Source organism: Suricata suricatta, chromosome 5 (genome assembly GCF_006229205.1).
Source record: "Suricata suricatta isolate VVHF042 chromosome 5, meerkat_22Aug2017_6uvM2_HiC, whole genome shotgun sequence".
In the NCBI taxonomy this organism is placed as follows: Eukaryota; Metazoa; Chordata; class Mammalia; order Carnivora; family Herpestidae; genus Suricata; species Suricata suricatta.
The window spans coordinates 106,711,787-106,724,061 of NC_043704.1; the positions used below are offsets into that span (position 1 = coordinate 106,711,787).

The following is a 12,275-nucleotide window of genomic DNA, read 5'->3' on the forward strand; positions in this document are numbered from 1 at the left end:
CTTGGTGTCTTCCTAAAGATCCATGTTTCCATTCACTTTCATTTCCGATAGTCAGATAAAAGAAATTCTCTTTTATATGAAAATACATTATTTCGGTTTCATCCTTGAAAGTATTCACTCTGAGTTCTTGATCTTCCATCACTTTGAAGATGTTTTTTATTGTTTTCCGGCCTCCATATTTTCTGATGAAAAGTCAGTGATCAAGTCATCTTCCCTTGTCTGCAATGTGTGGGTTTTCCTGGCTGTTTTCAATATCTTCCCTTTATCTTTGGTTCTGATTAGTTTGACTGCAAGGTGCTCATTTTCTTTACACTTCTGGTTGGGTTTGCTGAGCCTCCTGAATCTATAAATTTCTGTTTTTCACCAAATTTAAGAATGGTTTGGCCACTAGTTTTACAGTCTCTCTCCTCTGAAACATCACTGGAACATATATTAGATCTTTTGAAATTGTTCCTTGTGTCTCTGAGGCTCTGTTCATTCCTTTCTTTCTCATTTCTCTCTTCTTTGGCTTGTACTGTTTTATCAGTTATCCTTCAAGCTCACTTTCTCATTTCTACTCTAAGTGCAGCTTGTCACTCTTTAATTTCAGATAACATATTATTCAGTTGGAGAATTTTCATCTGGTTATTTTCTATATCCCTCTGATGAGATTTCTTAACTTCTCATTCACTGAAAACTTACTGTCCTTCACCTCATTGAGCATAATTATAATCGCTGATTCAAAATACTTATCTGGTCTTTCTTTCTCTCGTCATTTCAAAATTTTAGCCAGTCTACACACATAACTGACAGGTAAGCTTCTCTAAAGCAGAAAAACAGACAGATGGAGGGAGAGGCAAGAGAAACCTGCTCTAATTATCTCTCTCTTGTGCTCAAAACCCTTCAGTATTTTCCTTACACCAGAAAATAATGCTGAAACTCATCAAATTGATTCTAAAGGCCAGTCACTATCTCTCTCCTGTCTGCCTTTTCAATTTCATGTCTATCTGCTTCTCTGCACAGAATATGCTGCACAGAATATGCATTCCAACTAGATCGCCTCACTCCTGGCTCCCCTAAAGGGCCTGCTGCTTTACACCACTTTTTTATCATCCCTTTCCCTCTCTCCCTATCAGTAAAGCTCTCTGCTCATCCATTTCCAAATTTCCGCATTAAGATTCCAGGCTGTCATAAAGCCGCCGCTGATCCCTCCAGTCTGCAGGGAGCATTGCCTTTCCTGCTCTTCTCCTTGCTATTGGCTGAACTAATTAGGGTATGCAGTGCTACGTGACTTTATGACAATTTTACTACTGTCTCGGACTATCTGCTCCCTTTACTGTATGTCTGGTCCCCCTTCACCTGCCGTTAATCCCTCTCCCTTGCACTTCCTCTTTGAGGCCCCACCATTCAGGCGCACCTTCAGCATCTTACCCACTGGATCTTTCCCCTTCACCATGGGTTCTTGAAGGGCAATGACAGGGCCAGGAACCTAAAAAAGGTTTTGTTTTGGGGCGCCTGGGTGGCTCTGTCGATTGAGCATCTGACTTCAGCTCAGGTCATGATCTCGCAGTTTGTGAGTTCGAGTCCCACATTGGTCTCTGTGCTGCCAGCTTAGAGCCTGGAGCCTGCTTTGAATTCTGTGTCTCCCTCTCTCTGCCCCTCCCCTGCTCATGCTCTGTCTCTCTGTCTCTCTCTCTCTCTCTCTCTCTCAAAAATAAACATTACAAAACTATTTTTAAATTGGTTTTGTCTTGCTTATTTCTAGAAAATCCTATGTAAATAGTAAGAAAGAAAGCTTAGAACGTAGTCATGAAGAGGGGAAGAATATTCGATTACATGATTATTATTTTCTTCCTCTCCCTTCCCTCGGGGGCTGAGGGGCCAGAGGGGAGTACCGGAGTAGACTTGATTAGAACTGGGGTGCCTCTGACCCTACTAGCTCTGTGAGCAGGAAGGCATCTGATAGGGAAGCAATGGCTGATGGAGGTGCTTGGCCAGAGGGCCTGAAGGGGTCCGCCCTAAGGCCGGCACACCAAGGTAACCCAATATGTTGTGACACTGGGAGTCACTCTGAGAGTGCTGTTAATAATAGTCACATAGAAACAACAGGCAAAAATGGCGGTGCCCTTGCAAACAGGAGGAATACCCATCCCACACACACCCCGAGCATGATGTAGATCCACAACCTAAAGGTTTCTCTAGCAGTGGTCCCTCCCACAGAAGCCATGCAGAAATGACAGACAGAAGCCTGCAGCCAGGAAAGCTGGGGTCAAGACAAGGGAACTGCAAAGTGCCCCACGGGGCGGGGTGGGGGGCGGGGTGAGGGAAGGTCTCGCCCCAGGGGGGACAGGCAGCCTCAAGAGCAGCCATGTCAGGATGATGGCACAGACACCAGACACCTCTCACGGTCGAGATAATATGCAAGGTCCCTAGGAACTTAGAATTACCCCAAGAAGGGAGGTAAGGAGACAATCTGAAACTGAGTTGCCATTCAAAAGTACCTATCTGGAATCGGCAGCATTTTTGCTCTGCTCTCAAAACAAATGAAGATTTCTGTGAGCTAGACACTGAGGGATGAGTGATGTTTTTGTATTCTTGCCATGAGTTTAAAATTTTATTTTTATTTTTTTAAGTTTATTTATTTATTTTGAGAGAGAGACAGAGAGAGCACAGGTATGAGCCAGCATGGGAGAGAGAGAGAGAGAAAGGGAGAGAGAGAGAATCCCAAGCAGGCTCCACACTGTCAGAGCTCAAACTCATGAACCATGAAATCATGACCTCAGCCAAAATCAAGAGTTAAATGCTTAATAGACTAAGCCACCCAGGCGCACCCCCCCCTTTTTAAGTTAAATTTAAAATTTTTTAATTGTTTTCAACCTCATCCTAAGGTGATCAGTACTTTCATTAGTTTCAATGTCCCATTTGTCCTCTGAACTTGGTAGAACTCATCAGAAGCTATGAGGCCATTGCTGGATAAGTGAAACACATCGGCAGAGAGCAGAGAGACAGGGCTGCGTTTATAGGTTCCGATGGGCAGAGCATAGAGGGAACTGATCTCCAAGTCTTAGCAAGAAGTTTGAACCAGAGCCTTCTCCAAATGAGGGCTGGTCAGAATAACAACATCTGTCACAACAACCAATACCCACGTAGTTACAGATCCGAAAGGCTGTCATGTATTCTCACCACAGGCCCCATTCTTAGATGAGGAGGTGCTGGCCCAGAAAGGTTCTGTGACTTGCCCTACTTTCAGTTCCTTTGAAAGAATCAAAGCCAGATGCTGTGTTTCACCAGTAAGGTGGATCCAATCCAGGAACAAACTCTCTGTGCACTGAACTTCTTAGGAGGTCAATTCCTGTCACTCTTGCTTTATGATATTAATAAACACACACTGACTATTTGCTCCACTAAAGTTTTGGGATTTTTTCTTTACCTGCCTATTGCAAGGTTGGTTTCTTCTTTCCTGTTAATTTGCTAACTGTAAATTATTATCGGTCATCTTTAATACCTTTTAAATACTTAACACTGTATAGTGAGTCACTTTGTATCCTTACTATATTTCAGCTGCTACCCTTTTTTTTTAAGTTTAGGTATTTATTTATTTATTTATTTATTTATTTATTGAGAGAGAGAGAGAGAGAGAGAGAGAGAGAGAGAGAGAGAATGAGTAGGGGAGGGGCAGAGAAAGAGAATCCCAAGCAGGCTCCGCACTGTTAGCACGCAACCATATGCAGGGTTCTAACTCACAAACTGTGAGATCATGACCTGAGCTGAAATCAAGAGTTGGACGCTTAACCAACTGAGCCCTGATGTGCTATACATTTCTTTTAGAATGTCGTCATTGAAAGAAAATACAGTTCCTCTTTATAGATTTTAGAACATTGTTATTTTTAAAGCACAGAGCCACCCTCTCTGAAAATAAAATATTTGGCAAACAAAACACTTCGAAGCCATCAATGAAATGTGTGCTGGAGGCTATGATGCCATCTCTGTCTGCAATCACTGCTTTAAGGGAACTTGAAGAAAAAAACTATTCTGTAGGAGCCTTCAGCTGCCTCTTACAGAATCTAGAGCCAGAGAGGTAGAAATCATCTACATTTTCTCCTTCTCCTTCCCATTGAAGAAGGACTGAGCATAATCCCAAAAAAGGAAAAGCAAAGAGCATGCAAAATGAGAGGTAATTATTTTCTTATTTTCAAAAGTAGACAAGTCTAGGGCACCTGGGTGGCTCAGTCAATTAAGCCTCTGACTTCGGCTCAAGTCATGAGCTCATAGTTTGTGAGTTCAAGCCCATAGTTTGTGAGTTCAGCCCAGAGCCTGAAGCTTCTTCAGATTCTGTGTCTCCCTCTCTGCCCCTGCCCTGCTTGTACTCTCTCTCTCAAAAAATAAATAACAAACATTGAAAAAATTAAAATGGCTTAAACTCAACTAAATATTGTGAAGAAGCCCCTCACTGATATTTCCCATTGTGATGATCACATTGCTTCAAGTGAAAGGGAGCCTCATGAATAAAATCCACAAATACTATTAATGAAAAAGCAAATGGCAAAGTAAAACAAGACATGTATTTAAGGAAGGGGTTATCTACTGACAAGAGAGCATGAGAGATCACTCAGATCTGGAGGAGCAGCAGTGGTATTTCACGTGAAACAGGTGGTGGATCCAAGCTTGGCTGCATAGGAGCAATGTAACCCGGGGAAGCTGTTTAACCTGAGTCCCAGTATCCCCACTGGCACCAGAAGGAAGTACAGGTGACGATGTTTCTATGAAGAGTACAGATTTTAAATACACAACACCTGGGACATAGTAAGTGCTCGATAAAACTACAGATATTGTTATGACATCATCTGGTCATTTACTATTATATTATTTACATTTTAACACCTAGAGTGTTTTTTAGGTGTGTCAGGGTATACTTCCTTTTCTGACTGTAATAAATACACATGGAAGAGTTTGGGCCAATACATTTTTGGGCCCAATGTTTCTCAGAGTCTAAAACCTGATTTATAGTATTATTGCCCAACACTCACAAAGTTTAAGGCATGTCAGCAGGGAAAATTTTATTCCACAATATCTGGACCTAATTTAGGACCCGTCCACACAGACTAGTCAATGGAGGGGAGACCAGAAAAAGAGAGGTTGCCCTATAAATATCTGAGGTGCCTGAGGAGGACTAGGGTGTCATGGCCAGCTAGGCCATGAACTGGGGAAAGGCAGAAGGCAGGACCAGTAGGGCCAGCAGACCTGGCCACACCAACATTGATGTGACAAAAGTTCCAGCCATCTGCAGGGTTACAGACTCCCCAGAGCTACTCAGAACAAGATCTTGAAAAAGGCTAAGGGACACTGTGAAACTTTCAGTTGCTGTAAGAGATGGTAACTCATTTTGTTTTTTTATACTCATCTGAGCAATGCTCAGAGAGGCTTTTGCTACTCAAAATGAGGTCCCAGGATCAGCAATATGGGCACCACCTACTTCTCAGACCTGCAGAATTACTCCAGACCCACTGAAGCAGGACCTACATTTTAACAAGATTCCTCAGATGATTCAAATGCATATGGAAGTTTGAGAAGCACTAATCTGCATGGACTGGGAGATTGTGTGTATGAAAAGGTTGAACAGGGAGAATGCATCCATTTTGAATAGTACAGTAGAGAGGTTTAATAACTTTCCCAAGATGACCCAAACCTGTCTGATTGTAAAATTCATGTTCTTTCATTATTGAGCAGCTGCTCTTTAAACATGAGTTGGATGTCCATTGAAGAGTATGCTTTGTATATAAAATTTCCTTCTGATTATTGGAGGTTAGCAGGATTAACACAGATGTTCCCAGGTAGAGGTGAAGGAGCATAAAGATTAAATTCAAGACAAAGCAAGGACTCTCTCTGTAAAGCACCACAGACTCTGCCATCTGTGAGAACTATGTGTGAATGCACTTTGCCTCAAACCCTCAGACCCACTCCTGGCTTTGAGCTCCTCTCCTGGGCCTAGTGCTGGCTTCCTGCCTCACGGAAGTTGATACATGGCCCCCCTTGTCCTGATGCCCAGCGCTGAGGTACATTTACATTTTCTCAAAAATTCCTTTTGTGAGTTATAACTGAAAAGTTGGTGTGGACTGCTGGCATTATCAACGTTTGACAAGCATTTCAGACTCATAACCCATTTTCTTTCTTAAATATAGTTTTTAAGAGAAAAGAAAAACAACTAAATTCCTACTAAAGATAAAAAGCCAGATTCAGCAAAGGATGGTGTGGTCCTTCAAACAGACAGGCTTCCCATTAGGGGCCAGAGAGGCTACTCTCAGCAAATAGGAGGTGAGAATATGGAGATTGCCTATGGTGAGAAGAGAGAAATATGGTGGCCAAGGAGAAGGAGTTCTTGAGCGGGGTGTTTTAAAGATAGGAAAGTCTCAGGCAACTTTGAATGCTGGAAGGAAGGGAGAATCCAGTGTGAAGGACAGGCTGCAGATGATAGAGACAACAACAGACAGAAAAAGTTCCCTAGGTCGACGGGGCCATTGTATCCAGAGCACAAGCAGACAAACTGGTCTCAGGAAGGGGCTGGAAAACATGTTAATAAAACAGGAGAAATGGGGGGAGAATAGAAGTAGATGCAGGAAGGTTTTAGGCTTATGGAAAAAGGTGAGGGGGTTTCCTTCTAGAGGCCTCTCCCTGTGATGTAAGAATGAAGGGGTCGCTTCAATTCTGGGGATGAAGGAACCACTGGAAAGTCCATATGTTTGAGGAGAGTGAATGTGCACAGTCACTCTTCAGCAGGAAACCGACAGCACACTCAAAGAGTATCATTATAGGCCTGGATAACGTGGCTACCGAGATGAGCAGGACTGTCACTAAAGAGGGTCAATTATGGGGCAAGTCAGATAGATGTGGGTTGGTTTAGGGTGAGCAAGGCACCCGGGAGCTAGCAAGAAAAGGGAAGGGCAACCTTGAGAGCTGGAGCCATGAAAGGGAAATTGCCCAACAGAGGCATTAGTCAAACCCATGGTGAGGCAGAGAGGAAGCAGGGAAACAGACGACCCAACTTCTCTGTCCTCTTTCCCTTTGGTTCTTCTGCTTGTGCCTCACTTGACAAAACCCAACAGGAAGCCACAGGGCAAGGAGCCAGATGATGTTGTTTGTTGAGGTCAATCAGTGCCCAGAAAAGATATAGGTGGAGAATCTATCCACAGGAGAAACAGCAAATAACCAGCAAGTGGAGAATGTTTGAAATGGCTGCTGCGGAGCCTGGATGAAATTGCTGTCAAGGGAAGGGACCTTCCTGAGGTTGGGAGCCATGAACTGATAGTGGCCCTTACCAGGGCAGGCCTGTGATGATCTCCTGGAGTGCTCAGGAGTACAGGCATAAGCACAGAGAAATGGGATGGTTTGTGGCCCAGGGTTGGGATTTTTCAGACAGGTAGGGGAGTGCAATGGAAGTGAGGAATTTGGCACTGGAAAAACATGTGATGGATAATTACATTTAAGATCTGAGAATGAGATCAAAAAGAGGAAACTGCTGATTTAAAAAAAAAAAAAAAAAAAAAAAAAAAGAAGATCAAGTCCTTAAAGGACCGCCAGGGGTATATTGCTGCGCTTCTCAGTAATCTTAGAAGGCCTAATGGATCTCTGGGCAGACAAGAGTCTGAGACCGATACTGGGATTTAGTTCTGCTCACTGGGCCTGGCATCACGGATTTCTCTTAGGGCTTTGTTTGTTTGTTTTTGCCTGGCATGTCTTTTTTTTTGGTGTTGGTAAACTGCAATTCCTCTGTTCCACGTAGATATCATTCGGCTGTAAATCCCAAGGCCTACCTGGCTCCTGTCCTATTGTTGGCCACATCATCCAGGCTGTATATTCTGAGAGAACTGTGGTATGCCACTTACAAGCCACTGTATGCTCATCCCAGGAATGAACACATATCCTAATAAAATCTAATGAGAGTCCTTCAATACAGTCTGAAATATGGACACAGGGGGAAAGGGGGTCTCTGTCTATTGGATTGTAAGCCTAAGCTTGCAAGGGTCCAATTTGGCTCTCAGGGAGAGAAACTCTTATCAGAAGCAGGAGGAAAACCAAAAGGCCAATATTCAAAACAACAGAAGAGCTGAAAGATGTGAAGGAAAAGGCCTGAGGACCCCATGTGAGCTCCTCATCCAGCCATGTGTGGATTTGTTTTATGGACTTCCTGCTTTCATGGGACAATGACATTTCTTCTGTGCCTTAGCTGGTCCTTATTGGATTTCAGCTGGTTTTTATTGGGTTTCTGGTGTTTTTCATCAAAAAAAGTGCTGAGTAACATAATAGTCTGAACATGTCAGAAATGCTCAGCTTGCCCCTGGAATTGGTTTGTCATTCTGAAGTCCAAGCAGGGTTTGGAATAAACATCCCTGGACTCTTCAAATCCCCGGGAGGGTTCCGGCTGTTTTCCACCCTGAGGCCCAGCTGCTCTTTTATGTTCCTCAGGCCAAGCCCAAGGGTCACTGTAACACATAGGCCACCAGCTACCTGGGCTTATTCCATCTTACGCCTTAGAGCTGATTCGATCCAGTGTCGGAGCAGCTTGGCAGGGAATGATGACAACATAAGGAATCGCCCAATCATAGGCTTTTCAGGCCCTATGGTGTGTTATGCTGGCCAAACCCCTTCATTTTATAGATGGGTAAACTGATACCAAGATGGCATAGGAGACTTGCCCATGACTGCCTAATTATAAAGCAGTGAAGGAGGTGAGGGAAAAGACATAAAATTTATTGTCCTGTATTGAGGGCTTATGACATGTCACACTCTGTGAGCTTTATATAAGCGTCTTTGTCCTCACACCATCCTGCAATATGGGTTTATGACTACCATTTTCCAAATGAGGACACTGAGGGTTATAGGTTTTCAATAACAAGCAAGGGATAAGTTAATGGCTGGACTGGAATCCATGCCTTGGTCTCTCGGCCCCAAGACCTCCCAGTTCTTTTTTAAACTCCACAGGATCAGCTCCCTATTGCAAAGAGAGAATAAAAAGTGAAGAGTTATAATATAGCTTTACTTTGAAAACTTCTCAACTTGCTGGGACACATAGGAAGCTGCCTCTCCCATGGTCTTTCCACCATAAAAAATGTCTAGGTGTGACCTTTGTGAAAATCTTATCATACAATATGGCCTTAAAGAACAAAATATGTTACAACTCCAGGCTTCTTAATAGCTTTTCCCATTATTACAAGGGAATAGGAAGAAAAGAGAAAATAGAAGACTCTTTCACTGTCAAAATAAAATGTAGCTGACTTCTGACAAAGCAGTTATTCCTGGAATGTCTAATTATTAAACCAGAGGCTATTATTGAGAAGTCAAGCATTTCATTCTCTTCATTCCAGCAAGAAGTCCTCAGGAAGCTCAATTCAGAGACAAAGGAAAATTTCTTTCTGAGAACTGTGCAAAATTCAGTTTTATTTGAAAGAAAACCCTGCCATCTCCTTGGCAAAAGTTGTATAGCATGCACAATGCATAAAACAAGAAGACTCAAAGGGCCCCAATTTTTTTCTAGGGCCTCAGGCCTGGGCCTGCCCCAATTCAACTTTAAAGGGCATGCCAGCGATATGGAAAAAAAAATCAAAGACGTACAGGGTTCGCCAGCTCATTGTTCCCCTGACTCCAACAACCCTAGATTCTTAAATGTTCCTGTTTCTATTATTATTAATTATAGTTAACATTTATTGGGCACTGACCATGTGCTGTGTGTTATGCTAAGCATTTGACATGCATTTTCTCATTTAAAGACCACAACTTTGTATCTCCATTTTGTAAATGAGGAAATTGAGGCTTGAAAAGGTTGAGTAACTTGCTTGAGAGAAAACCTCTGTTTGGTGCCTCCTAGTGAATCAGAGTGAAGCTCTTAGGCTTAGGTCCTTCGGGGGAAAAGACAAGGGAAGAAAAGAAGCCAACCTTCTTAGCATCTACTGTGTGTCCCACACCATGCTAGGCACTTCGTTTCTTGTCTCTTTCTTCCTCACAAAAAGCCTGGTTTGTATAAACAACCCAATTTTCTATAAGAGTTCATGACAAGAAACATTAAGTAACCAGACCATAGTTAGCAGATAGTCAAGGGATTATTGAACAGATCACCCCTTCTAAAGATCCCTTTCTACATATACCATAAGTGTATAGAGGATTTAAATTCTGGCTCTGTGATGTAAGCTGTTGGATCTTGAGCAAGCCCCTAAAAATCCCGTTAAGTAAAATCAACTAAGATAATGTATGGGGATCCTTACTACATTCCACTTCCCCACACACACAGCTCCCTCCTCTAGTTTCTGGCTAGAAACTGGCACCTCTCTCAGAGCCCTCCGTGCTTGGCAACGCTCCTTAGTAGCTTAAGTGGGGAGCAAGGGGGGCACAGGACGACCTCACGAGCCCCAGGGGACTACATATTCCATAGAACCCACATCTTGGAGCGGAGTTGGCACTAATCTGCTATTTAGTAAATGTTGACTACTGAGGATCTCCTGCTGTTTTCAATCATAGGGACTAGAGATGTCTTTGCAAAATCCTGAATCCTCACGTAGTCATTTGACCTGCTGGTCACTTTGGGTGACTTTAGTCTCTGTTACTTCAGAAACCCTGGCCACAAACATAGTGGCCTTTTTAAAATTCAAGCCACTAAAGCAATCACTCCCTCAAATATCCATTATAATCTTCCCTTGCAAAGCTACCTCCTCCAGCAAACAATGATTACGTTTTAATTTTTGACATCTCATCTTCACCAAAAATTTGGCATGATACAAACGAAGGCACACTCATACCCAATCATATGGCATTCAGCCACAGTAAGAATGAGGCAGTCCCAGAGCTAAAGATTGGTCTTTCCAGACCTCAAGCCAAGTAAACATGGCCTATCATGTATCACATTCAGGTGAGCCACACAGATGAGAAACTCGCTGCACTGACTGAGCAGGGACCAACCGTGCAGGTCCATCAGCCAGGGCACCTACAGTGATGCTTAAGTCAGAATCATTGGATGATGAAATTTAGACCTGCATTGCTCTTGAGCTAGGCATTTTACCAATACTGCAGAGTGTAAGAACAAAAGTTCTCCAAGGAGTAAAAAGAATGTAACACAGTTCACTCGCAAGACATACAGTTTCACACTAATTCTCAAAGTTCGGTTCTCTGACCAGAAGCATTAACATCCCCTAGAAACTTTTTAGGAATTTAAAGTCCCAGGCCTCAGAATTTGCATGTCAGCACTGATCTGGCAGCCCAATTTCACGTCATCCTACGAGAGAAATACCATGCTAGCCAACAGAGGCTCTCTGCTCACCGGATTCACTTCTAGAACCAGGGCCCTGCCACAAGGCCCTGAAACAACCCTGTAGTCATGAGTCCTGAAGCTCCTGGACACCTAGTCAACTCCATGCACAGGGGGGTGGGGATACAGGCAGTCAGAGGGCATCATGAAGGGGATAAAGGAAAACCAGGGCCTATACCAGACCTAGTCCAGACTCAGGGCACGCTGACTAAAACTAATCTCACCGGAGAGTCACTTAGAAAATTTTGAGAAAGTGGGACACCTGGATGGCTCAATCATTTGAGAGTCTGACTCCTGATTTCAGCTCAGGGTATTATCTCAGTTTCATGAGTTTGAGCCCTGCATCAGGCTCTGTGCTGGCAGCTCTGAGCCTTCTTGGAATTCTCTCTATCTCTCTCTCTCTCTCTCTCTCTCTCTCTGATCCTCCTCACTAGCCCTCTCTCTCAAAATAAATAAACTTAAAAAAAACAGAAAGAAAGAAAATTTTGAGGAAGAGATTTCAAAGCTCAACAGCCCTTGGGACCATGGGGGCAGAGAAGAGAGGCACAGTAGACAGCATGGGGAGCCCCGCCCACCCAGGTCTTAGGGCAGTCATGCTATTGGCTTCTGTCTGCACAGGCCGCCCCCACTTATTAATTAGAACCAGCCTCAAGCGCTCTTAGGCCAGTCTTTGCAACCTCCACAGAACCCAGGATAGCACTTTTCATGTGAGAAGAACTCAGTAAAGTTTGTTAATTGCTCCACACATAAATCTTACTGTTGTTTTTAACTAAAGGAAAAAACATGCTATTTGTGGTCTAGATTAACCACCTCCACTCACAGCGGGAAGCTTGTCTGAGTCACAAGGCAATTGCAGCAAGTCAGCAGCACACCTGAGACGGGGGTTACTAATCAGGTCTTTCTGACTCTGAACACCTGCTCCGTCCACTGCATCCATGTTGCTTTGGGACCATCAGAAGCTGCAGAAAACTGAACTTGGGAAGGTTGGGTTAGGAACCCAAATATG

General features: G+C 43.5%; 1 protein-coding gene across 1 annotated transcript in view; it reads right to left on the reverse strand.

Annotated features, from left to right (window-relative positions):
* KCNAB1 (potassium voltage-gated channel subfamily A member regulatory beta subunit 1) overlaps positions 1 to 12,275 on the reverse strand; it is a 452,797-nt gene that overhangs the window by 405,595 nt on the left and 34,927 nt on the right. The gene's annotated exons all lie outside the window — the stretch shown is intronic.